The 12,884-nt window shown below is 36.5% G+C and overlaps 2 long non-coding RNA genes and 1 pseudogene across 2 annotated transcripts; 1 reads left to right on the forward strand and 2 right to left on the reverse strand.

The window, feature by feature from the left end:
- The first annotated feature begins 391 nt into the window (after positions 1–391).
- On the forward strand, positions 392–2,411 carry LOC127641858 (uncharacterized). Its single transcript, XR_007970237.1, has 3 exons — positions 392–722; positions 1,475–1,580; positions 2,226–2,411. It is a non-coding gene; the product is annotated as an uncharacterized LOC127641858 (long non-coding RNA).
- Positions 2,412–5,130: 2,719 nt separating this feature from the next.
- On the reverse strand, positions 5,131–9,907 carry LOC127641860 (G2/M phase-specific E3 ubiquitin-protein ligase-like; annotated as a pseudogene).
- Positions 9,908–11,396: 1,489 nt separating this feature from the next.
- Positions 11,397–12,243, reverse strand: LOC127641861 (uncharacterized). Its single transcript, XR_007970238.1, has 3 exons — positions 11,998–12,243; positions 11,767–11,891; positions 11,397–11,682 (listed from the first exon to the last, which is right to left on the reverse strand). It is a non-coding gene; the product is annotated as an uncharacterized LOC127641861 (long non-coding RNA).
- Positions 12,244–12,884: the final 641 nt, after the last annotated feature.

Genomic DNA, 12,884 nt, shown 5'->3' on the forward strand with positions numbered 1-12,884 from the left:
AGGAGCATTTTCCCCTTAAAGTGCAATCATAAACAATTTTTCATTTGTTATAATATATAACACAGTTTGCCCAAATTTAAGAACATTCTGTTAACCATAACAATGAACCATACTTTTTCAACTTTCAAACATTTGTTACTAAGGTGAAGTCTCTTCATGCAGAGCAGCTAAGCTTGTTGAACAGCTTGCTCACTTTGGTGGACATTTTGCAACTGTCCATTCCATTAGTATTTTTTGGACTGCTTCAAACGTGAATTTGAATGTTTTTGGGTATTCAAGGTTCAGGGAATAAATGAGCCCAAAAGTATTGTAAAGGCATCTGCAATTGAAGGCAGATTTGCCAAAACCTGAACACTGTCAATCATAACTTTTATGTCAGCCGGGGTACGGTGGCCGAGAGAGCTCAACGCGCTGCAAATGAGAAAACACATGCAAATAGAAAAAAATACATGCAAATAGAAAACAACGCCAGCGAATTAAGAAAACATCTTCATCTATTTTACAAAACACGTGTGCTCCAAAGACTCACAACACAACCAAATACGGAACGCGCTGCAACTACGGAAACGCGCTGCAACTACGGAAACGCGCTGCAAGAGTTCACAACACAACGGAAATGATTCCAGGGGACCCCAAAAAGTGACGAACCCGGCTGGCTGGGACATGCTTAGACCTTAATAAGACCTCATCAGTGGTGTTGTCGTCTGTCCATGACCTGAAAAGTGAGTTTGTTTTACTTTATTTTAAAATCCTGATCGTATAATTCATTGGCCCTTTGGATATTATTAGCCTAAATAATCTGAAATACACAATTAACTGTGAAATGTTATGTTCATGTTACTGGATTACTCTAAATTAACAGGGAACAAGCCAGTAAAACTACGTATAGGTTTTGCTGACACTACTAATATGAAATTAAATTAAATGTTTTTTTTCTTATCAGTTAACAATTATTAACCTTAACTAAATTCTGATCAGAGCATACTAATACCAGTTATATAACTTTATGAAGCTAACAAAGAACGTTGAGCATACAATTTAGAGAAAATAGCCAATTTCTTATGAGTGTTGACAAGCTATATTTTCATTTCAGTGAGAATACCTGTCAATACCTTTTGTGTATGTTGAGTTTCTCAAATATCTGTGTTTTCCTTCCAAGTCAAAATGACTGCTGTAAAAATGTCTAGGCTATATGGGCAGTGGTGGCTCAGTTGTTGAGGCTCAGGTTTACTGACCATAAGGTCGGGGTTCAAGCCCCAGCACCACCAAGATGCCACTGTTGTGCCCTTGAGCAAGGCACTTAACTCCAGGTTGCTCCGGGGGTATTGTCCCTGTAATAAGTGCACTGTAAGTCGCTTTGGATAAAAGCGTCTGCCAAATGCATAAATGTAAATGTAAATATCAGTGGCATTAATTTGCTTAGTTACATGTTAATATTGTTTAGCACTAAGCAGTCACATTGTTTCTCTTCCAGGTTATGTATTGTCCATATTGTGGACTTGAATTGGTTGGATATATTGGATGCTTTTGTGGTTCCTGTGGTAGCAACATTAGATTTCTGGCACCTTTTCTACAGAATGGTAAGCTCTGCTAATACACTCAATCACTTGTTTATTTAATTATCAAGTTGAACCAAGTGATTGTATGATACACAAAACTAAACACAAATTCATTGAATCAACATAGACCTCCTGATATGGCCTAACTGTTAAAAGTGGTAAGCTTAAATGCCAGCCCAAGTTGTACTTTTGTTCTTTGTGCCTTTTAGTACCTGGATTTGTGCAGAAATGAGCAGATTACATGCGTATATTTTTCAAACTGCATCAAATATTTGACCTGTTTATTTCTTTGTTAATGCTGAAACTATAGGGACACAGATGTTTTTTACAAGTCTGGTTTTTACGTGTGCTTCTGCCTTGAGTAAAATAAACACATTGTCCATACCTTCTGGTTAAAGTCGGATATGCCAAACTTAACTTCTACTTTCTGCTAACAAACAAATTCAAGATAAACTGCTACGGGCACTAGCACAGTCTTGCATGATATGCTGCACAGCATGCTCGACACGGCATGGTCAAAAGGTTTGTTTGACCTTCCATTGTGCTACCTGTAACTGTATAAAAACAAAAACTCATTATAATGACTCTAACAGAAACATTTTTATGTTTAAGATTATATTTGTGGATTCTTGCATTCCTAATGACGCTATTCTCTTTTTCCTTCAGGCCCAGAAACAGTGTCAGCCGAACTCACAGAGGCAGACCTTATCCATAAATATTTCTCAGAGGGCCACACATATGAATTGATCCTTGATTTTCTTGGAACAAAGCATAATATTTTCCTGAGTCTGAGCACCTTAAAGAGAAGGCTTAGGAATGCAGGCCTAACAAGGAGGACAGAGTATACTCCCATTGACACTGTGAATGCAGCTATTACACATGAACTGACAGGCTCAGGTCAGCTTTTGGGTTACAGAGCTCTGTGGCAGACATCGCGACAGAAGTATTTCCTGACAGTTAAAAGGGATGATGTAATGCATACAATGACTGGATCCTGTAATGCATACAAAGACTGGATCCATCTGGAGTTCAACTTTGCCATAGGCACAGATTTGTCCGAAGAGGATACATTACAGCAGGACCAAACCAAGTGTGGCATGTTGATGGGTATGATAAGCTCAAACCATTTGGTGTTGCCATCAGTGGCTGTATTGATGGGTTTTCTAGGAAAGTGATGTGGCTCAGCAGTGGCAGCTCTAATAACGACCCAGGGATAATTGCTCACTCTTACATGCAGTGTGTATCAGACTTTGGACTTCCAGCACGCCATGCAGCACAGACTGTGGGACAGAAAATGGCACTATGGTAGCCATTCACTGTGCATTAAGAGCACAGCATACAGATGATTTTGCAGGAGCCCTCAGTCACATGTATGGCACCTCAACTGCAAATCAACGAATTGAAAGTTGGTGGTCCTTTTTCAGGAAGCAAAGGTACGGGCCTTTTAATATAAATCGCAAAAACAAAAATGTAATGCTACTAATTAGTCAGGTTTTTTGTGTGTTGTCACATGATCGAGGGTTTAAGCTGTGCCACAACATATATTATAACACTAGACTAAAATGTAATGCAAATCTTTTTCCTGATGCTATAAGGTTTTATTTACATGGATGTAAAAACAAAAAACAAAAATAGGAATACAGTTTAAATAATACCATTTGTTTGAAACATTTGTTTTAGAAATCATTTCCATATAACATTTATTCAGCACTGAAGTAAAACATTGTGTATACTGTCATTTCATCATTAGGACCCAGTTCTGGATTGAGCTCTTCAGTGACCTGAGAGAGAGGCACCTTTTCAATGGCAGCCATGAGCATAAGTGCCTTCTACGGTATGTCTTCTTGAGCATCTTGCAGAAGGACTTTGATGAGTACAGAGAACTTTGGAATAACCACACCATCCGACCTGTTTGTCAGTCTCGATGTCATTCTGGTAAACCAGAAGCAATGTATCACCTGCCTCACAGGTTTGTATTTAATCCATGCAATGTGTGACCGTTTTCAGTAAAAATCAGATTAGCGTTTCACATGATTAAATTGAATCATTAATTATTTCAGAAATTAAATAATTAACTATTAAATCATACTATATGATTGCCTATAGCTGACACAGAAGTGTATAGTGGAATGTCTCTGAAATTTCTACTGGGACCCTTTCCACAAGTCCCTCACTTGACGATTATCCTATTATTTTAAATCAGAAAACAAGATTGATATTTAAAAAATAATTCCAATACTCTTAGACAAAAAAAAAACACCATTCCACAACAAAACCGAAATGTACAATGCACAAAGCAAAAAAGGTGGATTTTTCAGATTCAGTAGCATAAAGTGCCTTTGTAATAGAAGCAAATATAATGACCATATTTGACCTCAGTTAACCTTTGGCTGATTTGTCGTCAAATTCATAATAAAAAATTGGGTTATAATTTATTACAGCTGGGGAACTGACTTGCATGAGCTTTTTTCCCTCCTCAGCCTTTGTAGTTTTTAATATTAAAATTTGTAATGAGTTGACTCATAGTGTTTTTATTTCTGACTGGCCTTAGGTTTGATGCAAGGGATTGTGGATTCCCAGTGTCACAGGAAGTCATTCAAGAGTTTGAGGACATTCTACCACCACCGCAGCGCAGTCGTTGTGGTGGCGGTAATCTCCAAATTCACTTTGCAGACTTAGAGAGACAGAGTGGGCTGTCTCCACCAGTCAAGTGGATAAATGCTGTTGAGAATTACATAACACTCAAAAATATGTCTGGACTATAAAATCATTAGTTTCTGATTCTGTGATATGATTATTTGTGTTACACATGCACATGTTACTGATGCCATTACAGAGTTAAGTCTTCTCATAATCTACTGGGTAGCTTGATCTGCTATTTGCAAAGAACATTTATGCTTCCAGGAGGGTATTGATTCTGGAGATCCTGTGAACAGCCTTCACATACTTTAAAAGCACAGTATTTGTTATATAATCCCTATTTTACTCATCTAGACAGTATAGTGTAACTAATTAACTGTTGACTGGGTAGATACTTGTGCAGAAGTCAGATTTTTTAATTTTATAACTTTGTCATTTCTAAATGAAGTACATCCAACAGCTTTATACATTTTAAACAACTTTATTTGTTCGCTGCATGTTTACACCAATGTTTTTCTGAACATCAGTGAGTGAAGCTCTGTGTATAACACAAAATCTTAAGTTTTGGTCCTTGATGAAAAATGTCACTTGTGAAAATATTAAAACTGTTGTATTATTCCTCAAAACTCAGCAGTGCATCAATACAATCAAAACTATTATCCTGAGCTTTCCTTCCTTTGAGTGGCTTGAAATGTTTAACTAGTGCAGGTTAAAATGTACAAGTTATACAAACACACCTGCATTTCAAAATTGTAAAGAAAAAGATGAAAAAGATTTCAAAACCGTTAACTCTGACCTAAACTCTGGTCTATCAGCCAAAGATGTTTAGTTTCAAGGAAGCCCAAAACCAGGGGAGTTTTGCAAGCCATAGTCCATGGCTTCTTGAAACTCTTCATAACTGGGTAAGATTGGAATTTTGATTGTATTTGAACATACATTTGCCATGGGAAAGCGTGAGATCTTCTGAAAGACTAGCAGTGGCTGTGGCTGTATTGCTGCAGGAGGAACTTCCTTCAGCCCAGTTCCAAACATAGGACATCTTCCAAAGAAGGACTAGTCTCTTTTTCTAGGGAGAGCAAAAGAAAAATATGTTAGACATGATGTTTTTTAGTTTGTTTCCATTTATTTTTTACTTGTTGCTACTTTCAAATCAGTGTAGTCATCACCTTGCAGCTGTAAAAGGGTTTAAGCACAGTGCTGATTTGTTGCATGGAGGTGGTTTGCAGAGGTGTAAAGTCCAGGGGTGTATTCCAGAAAGCAAGGTTAACTTACCGTCAGATATACCTTGAACTCCGGTAGATTAACCCAAACCTTGCTTACTCGAGGTATGTTGGTTCCAAAAACTCATACCATAAGTTCATCCAACCCAGAGTATGTTCCCGGTTAACACACAAGACATTCTCAACAGAGTGTCGAATCGATGATTCACCATGGAAACAGACGCTAAGAAAAAGCATGCCATTCTACTTCCTCCTTTTGTTTAATGGCGATTTATATAACCTACTTGGTGCACATCGCCAACTATTTGGTGGTTGTGAAATCATTTTTTCAATCTTTATTCATTGAGAATAAGGATTATATTGTTTATTTGATGCTAATTAATTGAATGTAGATCCATGTCTGAGATGACAATAAAATAAATATATTTGAATTTAATAAACATTTAAACATTACCTTGTTATAATAGTGCTTTAGAATTTATATATAATATTGCATATTATATAAGTGCAACTATATAACAAATTTTGTTATATTAATTATATAACACATCTGAATACCTCTTAAGCAAACTAACCCTGGTTGCTATGGCTACTTACATACCCTGAAATGTTTTTGGAACCGAAAGTTGAGATTATCCACTTACTTACTCTTAAACATACCCAGATATGTCACATAACCAGCTTTCTGGAATACCCCCAGGTTCAGAAAGTAAAAGTGGTCCTCAGTATTCTGTTCCAATCACCTGGATTTGCTAATTAGCACAGTTTTTCAGCCAGGAAATAGAACTAATTAGTGAAATCAGCTGGCTGAGTTTATGGGTGGAATAAACATATGGCAGGACTTTTACTCTCGGACCCCTGGACTTTACACCTCTGGTGGTTTGTCATTTCTCCTAAACCACATGTGACATAATGGAACCCAGTTTAAATTCTAATGGACCACATAGCAAGCAATTGTGGATTTGTCCTTTGTGTATAACACTAAGGTTCTTTGAACTGATGTAAATTTCTGACATAAATTACTTTATCTCACCGTTTGCTGTAGTGATAATTCAGCACATTTCTTATAATTTTAACCATAAATAATACCTTCCAGGTAGAGCAGATAATCTCGCCAGTAGCTCAGTACGCTGGCCTCCTCCTGACGGTTGGTGCTACCAGGTTGACTAAACTGCACTTGGAAGATGTTCTCCACAGCATCAGCTGTCAGCTTGGTCTCAGTGTAGCACATGAATGAGAAGAAGAGTGAAGGATGCTGTTCCAAGGCATTGACAAAATCAAGAGTTGCTAGTCCCTCTTTGAACCTACAAAAAGTTCCAAGTCAAAAGGTGCACTACAAGGGGGTTAATGTGAACAACTACTAAAATATATATTGGTCTTAAAATTGAACATCTGTATATGAGGTGACACTACTTCAACCACCATATTTAGCCCTTATTAGTATAAAGTGTTGAAAGTATTAAAGTAGTCATGTTATTAAAAATGTATATTTAACTTTATATTAAAGGTTTGTTACATGCCCACAGAGTAAGTATAATATTATACCTCTGGATGGAAACATGGTTTCGGTAGATGAAATACCACTGAATGTAATCATCTACTACTTTATTCTTATCCCCAGAGTCCTCATGAACCGATAGCAGCCTGCTGTCTGAAGCATGCTGGAGTGTTTTTCTGTGAGTCCCTGGAGTTCACTCAGTGATGTAGCATTCTTTATCTAGAGGAAAATAAAAAGCAATGAAATGTATTTATTTTTATTGGACCAAATAACAGGCCACATTACATTTATACAAATTAGTAAGGCGTGGACTATTCATAATTTTTCTTTTTAAAAGTGGTTTGTAATGACATAAATATAAAGCAAGATGGGATCATCTAAAACAGATAACATAGATACAAACAGAGCAGCATTGAACAGTAATGTCAGATTCGAAAGAATGAAATACTGTGACTCATTTCTTTCTATACTGTACATATTTAGGCATATATTGATCATTTATGGTCTTCCTTCCAGCACCTATGCAGACTGAATAAAGGCTTTTTTGGGTGTGGCACATCAAAGATTCTGATAAGAATATCAGATTTCAAGCACAAATGTAAACATTTTTTGACCTTCGTAATGGCAACCAAAACATCTGATTCTGATGTTGAATAAATTGACATTTTGAGGGATTAAATTAAAAATCAAATGAACTCATATTGATAATGATATTAGGTTAAAAAATGTACAATAATAACATTTATTTGAGACATTTAATTCAAATGCTAGAGATTTAGAACTACTGCTTTGAATTTACACTCACTGCCCATATAAAAGCTGTACCCTCTATTACAGTATTGTCAATCATACTGTTTGTACAGCTATTAAGGTATAAATACTAAGGATAGTTTTGTGTCAGTTGATGAAAGTAATGTCTCAATTTTTATAATCCCAGCCTAACAAATTACCTCAAGGAGGGTCTTCTTGACCTCATCATCAGGTATGTCCTCAACTGGGGCCTCAATTGTCTTACTTACCAATTAGGTAAAGGAAGAAATTTGGGGAAAGACAACGAGGCCCTGGACCTCCATGGACAATCGAGACAGCAATCATTTTTCCAATCTGGAAATACTCATTGTCTTCTGCAGCTAAAAATGCCAATATTGCAATGTTAGGACACATTGATTTGCAACATTGTAAAAACTTCACAAGAAAGTATTACCTTTACAATCAAATGAGAGGTATTTGGCATTTTCTTTGCCTTCAAATACCCTCCTGGTTTTGATGGTGTCCATCAGCAGGGTCAGAAATTCACGAGTAGGGCCCCCGCTGTCCAAAGCCTCTTCAGTCAGCCCCGCATCATCTGTGAATTTCACCATTAAGCTGCAGGTGGGGTCAAATGAGGATCGGCTGAAACCTCTTAAGACACCATCCCAGACATTTGCCCGGTTAATGTTAAATCTGCTACAGGATGATTTTTTAAGATTAATTGACAGATTTGACACTACGCCTGCAGCTGTTAGCCCATCATGTCCATCACTGTAAAATAAAGCAAACAGTCTGTGAAAAGCAAGAAATATTAACACGGCCTCTTCTTAGTTTTGTGGATTATTTAAACCAGGACTTTTAGGTTTTTAGTCTTTTATGGGCCCTTTATAATGAGTAAGCTATACAACACTGCTCAAAAATGATAAGCATAATTTGGACATCACAACTTTAGTAATAGATTTTGAGACTCAGTCCACAAAACCACATTCTTCTGCAGAGGGATAACTGAAGAGAAACAGCCTGACAGATTTTTACTTGTAAACCTGTTGCTGAACTGGTAGAACATTGCGTTAGCAATGCAAAGGTCATGGATCCGAGTCCAACGGAATACACATACTGATATATAGCTTAAATGCACTGCAAGTCACTTTAGATGAATGCGTCTGCCAAATGCATAAATACATTTTACACTTTATTTATGACTACTGAAAGCAATTAAAAATGTTGGTTGGTTTCAGACAATAAATATTTGCAAAATAAGAAAGGCTGAAGAACAAGGTGCAGAAGTACTTCTTATGTGATAGTACCTGTCTTTCTCTGGCAGTTTCTCTACTTCCTCAAGATCTGAGGAACTGCTGTCAATGGTGATAGGTGCATATATATTGGTATATGTACTGTGGAAGAGAGGTACAAGAACAACAATAACAGAGTTAATACAGAAAGTATTCTGACACAGACATGTTTTGTTGTTTTGGCTGTAGTCCAGTACTTTAGTCTAATAGTTTTATTTCAAATCTAGTGTTCTAAAGTACAGAGCCAAAACAATTAAAAACTATGTCCTAATACTAAAGATGTGATATAAAGTTATGTCTTATAACCTGACCTGTAGAAGTCACTTGACTTAAGTTCACCCACTAAGGAGGTCGTCTGTTTGCATCTTGTTGCACTGTTGGCCTGCAGCACCAACATCACAGCACAATAAGAACTTACAGAAATACCTTGATTATTAACAAATTCCAGTGTATTATATTACAGAATATGACATACTTGCTGGGATCTCTCAGATGTTGTGGCTGACCTAAAACATACAAACAATTTAGTTGAAATTTTCACTGTGTTATAGAGAACATAAAATGCTTTCTTTATAGCATTTTTTTTAATGAATGCACTAAAACATACTGACATTCATATAGGTGGCACAGGGACCAAAAAATGTGTCAGCAGAAATTTAACTTACCAAGGTCTATGCTCTGGTGTACTGCATTCGGACCAGACCAAAGCTGAGAGGTGTAAACATAAAACCCTAAAGTTATTCATAGCCTTAACACTGTCTGTATATGCTTTTCTATTTCTAATGGTTGACCATTCCAGGAGATTTTATTGCATTATAGCTGCACTGCAAAGACATCTTGAACACCTAAATCCCTGTGATGTACCTACCACTGTGTCAGAAAGTGGTGACATATTGGGTTGCACCCTAACAACTTCATCCTCATCCTCATGTTCTGAAACGGAGTCATCTTCATGACCTCACAAAAGATTTTGTGATCAATCTTTATTTCATATTACATGTCCAGTATTGTTAAATGTGTAGGCTGTAACTGTAGTTGGAATCCCACTGTCATCATTTACTCAGCCTCAAGTTGTTCCAAAACTGTATACATTTCTTTGTTCTGCTGTACACAAAGGAAGATATTTGGAATAATGTTTGTAACCAAGAAGCTCTCACTCCCCATTGACTACCATGGTAGGACAAAAATACTGAAGGGTGAGGGTCGAAATCCCTTGTCTCTTCAGATATATCAATACATATATATATATCATTTTATATCAATATCTATCTATATTCTGTTGCTTCAATTCTTTAATAAAGTGATGAATTAACTATATGCATGATCACATAATCAATTCTATTTTCTTATGCATAACTGAAATATACTTTGAATCATATGTGTGTTGGAATGTTAACTAGTGTCTTTTAAGGAACATTCCAGAGTCTTTCTCTCTATCCTGCCCGTAGGCCGAAGGTCTTTTGCTTAGCTGTGATGAGAGGGGGCAGGGAGAATGTTAAACACATGTTCTGTGTCTGATCGTTACTTTTCTATGATTAAGTATATGGTTTAAAGTCCTATGCAATACTACCTGAATAGTAGAAGTGTGATTTTCTATTATTATTTCTTTAGGGAAGAAATGTATGCTATTTCCACCCTCTCCTCTGCCCGAGGAGTGAATATTTTATCTCTCTGTTTTGGTTTAAATGGCCTGATAATGTGTGCTCTGGCTGTCTTGTGCCCAGAGAAGAACTGTCGTTCGTCAGTGTTTTGTGTGTGCGTTTGACCTTCTACCTAGGTTTTGAACCCAGGGATGCACACCAGGCCGACTCAAAGACGCCCGCGACCATCTGCGAGGTCACTTCAGACGTAAATCTCGGGCCCAGACGACAATTGCGCTGATTAATGTTGATAGGCCATTTAACTATCTATATGTTGTGACTTTATGTTCTTTTAGCCAATCAGGAGTGAAATAATGGAATGTACTCCTTGCAAATGGTATAACTGATGTAAGATTTTGTGTAAGGTACGAGTTGGCTTTCGATCTCCTCGTGAGACTTTGCCGCTGGCTCTACCAATTTCACTGCAAACTATACTTCAGTAAATTTTTTTATTCTGTAATTGAATTTCTCGACTCCTGGTTTTCTTTCTCCATATCTGGTCCGGTCATAACTATTATACCCCTAACAATACTATGGTAGTAAATGGGGGTGAGAGCTGCTTGGTAACAAACATTATTTCAAATATCTTCCTTTGTGTACAGCAGAACAAAGAAATATATACAGGTTTGGAACAACTTGAGGCTGAGTAAATGATGACAGAATTTTAATTTTAATTGGCTGAACTATCCCTTTAAAGCACTTATCACATAAAGTATTTTGTTTGTAGTTTAAATGTGCATAAAATATATATAAAACATACCACTTCAATACTTACTCTTTGACAACAAATCCTCAAGGGTACAGATGTACAATGTGATCCTTTGAAACGCCTTTCCAATGGCCGCTTTGTATTGTCCAATGGTAAAAGGAGTGTCAGTCCCAGGGATATTTTTTATCTGAGAGCCATCTGGATAAAGCAAGACATGTTCTCCATCTTCCATGTCTTGATTGAAATCTTTGTTTTTTCACTGCAGCTGCCAAGAGTTGCTCAGATGCCCACTGGGGGTCAACATGTAGAGGTAGGTTTTTCCCTCTCATGGGCTTAAAGCCATTCCTGGTCTTGCTCATGATCCCAACAGAAATCTAGATGATCAGTGAGAAAAGATGGAATAATGATAATTATCAACGTCAACAACGTCATTAACTTAAAAATAAAAATTTGCTTACCTTTACTGTTTTATTTGATTTCTTTTTACTTTTAGAAAATGTCTTCCTTTCAGTTTCTTTTACTTCTCTGTATTTCATAAACTGGAGAACAGTTGGCTTTGATGGAATGGCACATGCATCAGTCACTGAAACACAATCAGAAAGAGAGAGAGAGAAAAAGATTGACTCAATGTAGTTGATATAATTTGATGGACAGAACAATAGATTTAAATCTCTGTAAGAGAACATTACCTGCCCTGGGCACAGTCATATGTGACACATGGTCATCACCTGCAGTTCTAGAGGCGTTCTCTACAAACCTTACATCTCGCCCACAGGAACTACAAAATCTGGGCAAAGTCGCCCATTGAATGCCACAGAAAGGACAAAACATTTTTATCTGAAAAAGATGAGTGGACTGAAGTTAGCACGATGTATTATTTTGTCCATTCTTTCAATAGTAAAAGGGTCTGAATACATTTTTGAATATTATTATTACCATCAATATGCAATTTACTTTGACCTGGTTTTAACCATTACAGTAAGTTTTTCAATTGCTAACAAGCATTGGTCAGTACTGAAGCCACATTTTCAAAACTCTTCATATAGTCTGCATTACCAAGATCAATCTTGCCCCAAAACTCACTCAGACCAACAAAACACTTCATATTTGTCTCAAAATAAGCTCATTCCACCAATCACTGGCAACAATTCTCATTCAGAAAACATACATGTCATTCATAACACAGTGACCTAAAAAAGACTAACAACAGGGAGCATTACATATATTTAATTTTTTATTTTTAATGTTTGAATGATTTTTTCACATAAATATTCATTATATGATAAGAATAAAATCGTTTCTTTTTACTGACTGTATTACAGCATAAAGAATAAATGAGAAATGCAGCAATATATTAAAAACATAACATTTTCAATTAAAAAAAAATGTATTTTGCATTGAGGAATTTATTTTCCTGAACCTTGATGTTATTTAGTTGTGAAAGTAATTAGCCTGCTTACATACTAACGTTTCACAGTTAATTGTGTATTTCAGATTATTTAGGCTAATAATATCCAAAGGGCCAATGAATTATACGATCAGGATTTTAAAATAAAGTAAAACAAACTCACTTTTC

This window comes from Xyrauchen texanus, unplaced genomic scaffold, assembly GCF_025860055.1.
Source record: "Xyrauchen texanus isolate HMW12.3.18 unplaced genomic scaffold, RBS_HiC_50CHRs HiC_scaffold_203, whole genome shotgun sequence".
NCBI lineage: Eukaryota > Metazoa > Chordata > Actinopteri > Cypriniformes > Catostomidae > Xyrauchen > Xyrauchen texanus.